Source organism: Dermacentor variabilis, chromosome 9, assembly GCF_050947875.1.
Source record: "Dermacentor variabilis isolate Ectoservices chromosome 9, ASM5094787v1, whole genome shotgun sequence".
NCBI classification, from domain to species: domain Eukaryota; kingdom Metazoa; phylum Arthropoda; class Arachnida; order Ixodida; family Ixodidae; genus Dermacentor; species Dermacentor variabilis.
This window is the reverse complement of record NC_134576.1, coordinates 7208046-7209979: the sequence shown is the minus strand read 5'-3', so window position 1 is coordinate 7209979 and position 1934 is coordinate 7208046. Positions and strand designations below refer to the sequence as shown.

At 46.2% G+C, this 1934-nt stretch overlaps 1 non-coding gene across 1 annotated transcript; it reads left to right on the top strand.

Moving 5' to 3' along the window:
- The first annotated feature begins 1483 nt into the window (after positions 1–1483).
- TRNAA-CGC (transfer RNA alanine (anticodon CGC)) lies at positions 1484–1556 on the top strand. Its single transcript has one exon. It is a non-coding gene; the product is annotated as a tRNA-Ala (tRNA).
- Positions 1557–1934: the final 378 nt, after the last annotated feature.

Sequence of the window (1934 nt, the reverse complement as noted above, 5' to 3'; positions counted from 1 at the left end):
GCCGCCAAGGTCTGTGAGTGGTGGCGCTGGCTAACAATCCCAAGGTTTACTAGCACACATAAATACTCAAGAAAGTTGATCGGGAAACAGCGCCGCGGTAGCTCAATTGGTAGAGCATCGCACGCGAAATGCGAAGGTTGTGGGTACGATTCTAACCTGTGCCAAGCTGTTTTTTCATCCACTTTAATTTCCATTTTTTATCGTTTCTTCATTCCATTTATTAGGCACAACTAATTTCCCCTATGTTGTCCTTGGTGTCAGTGCTTGTTTGCTTCTCATGATATGACTAATAAATATCGGGCCCCTCGGTTTAACGCCCTTTCTTCTCGTTTATTACATAACGAGGGTCTCGAATCCGGCAACATTGATGCCTTCAGGTAGTATATGTGCGTTTATTGACCAGTTGCCTTCACCCCAAAAGATTACGTTCTCGTGACGCCTGCGTCAACGAGGACGTTCCACGTCCGCCGCCAAGGTGGGTGAGTGGTGGCGCTGGCTAACACTCCCAGGGTTACTAGTACACATGAATACCCAAGAAAGTTGATGGGGAAACAGCGCCGCGGTAGCTCAATTGGTAGAGCATCGCACGGGAAACGCGAAGGTTGTGGGTTCGGTTCCCACCTGCAGCAAGTTGTTTTTTCATCCACTTTATTTATATTATTTATCGTTTCTTCATTAGATTTATTAAGCACAACGAATTTCCCCTATGTTGTCCATGGTGTTCATGCTTGTTGGCTTCTCATGATATGACTAATAAATATCGGGCCCCTCGGTTAACCCCCTTCTTCTCGTTTAATACATAACGAGGGTCTCGAATCCGGCAACATTGATGCCTTCAGATAGCATATGTGGGTTTATTGACCAGTTGCCTTCACCCCAAAAGATCACGTTCTCGTGGCGCTTTCGGCAACGAGGACTTTCCACATCCGCCGCCAAGATCTGTGTGTGGTAGCGCTGGCTAATACTCCTAGGGTTTACTAGTACACATAAATACCCGAGAAAGTTGATGGGGAAACAGGGCCGCGGTAGCTCAATTGGTAGAGCATCCCACGCGAAATGCGAAGGTTGTGGGTTCGGGTCCCACCTGCGGCAAGTTGTTTTTTCATCCACTTTAATTTCCATTAATTTATCCTTTCTTCATTCCATTTATTAACCACTAATTTTCCCTATGTTGTCCTTGGTGTCAGTGCTTGTTGGCTTCTCATGATATGACTAATAAATATCGGGCACCTCGGTTAACCTCCTTTCTTATCGTTTATTACATAACGAGGGTCCCGAATCCGGCAACATTGATGCCTTCAGGTTGCATTTGTTGGTTTATTGACCAGTTGCCTTCACCCAAAAAGATCACGTTCTCGTGACGCCTGCGGTAACAAGCATGTTCCACGTCCGCCGCTAAGGTCTGTGAATGGTGGCGCTGGCTAACACTCCCAGGGTTTTAATAGTACACATAAATACCCAAGAAAGTTGATGGGGAAACAGCGCAGCGGTAGCTCAATTGGTAGAGCATCGCACGCGCAATGCGAAGGTTGTGGGTTCGATTCCAACCTGTGGCAAGTGGTTTTTTCATCCTCTTCTATTTCCATTTATTTATCGTTTCTTCATTCCATTTATTAGGCACAACTAATTTCCCCTATATTGTCCTTGGTGTCAGTGCTTGTTGGCTTCTCATGATATGACTAATAAATATCGGGCCCCTCGGTTAACCTCCTTTCTTATCGTTTATTAGATAACGAGGGTCTCGAATCCGGCAAGATTGATGACTTCAGGTAGCATATGTGGGTTTATTGACCAGTTGCCTTCACCCCAAAAGATCACGTTCTCGTGACGCCTGCGGCAAGGAGGACGTTCCACGTCCGCCGGCAAGGTCTGTGAGTGGTGGCGCTGGCTAACAATCCCAAGGTTTACTAGTACACATAAATACTCAAGAAAGT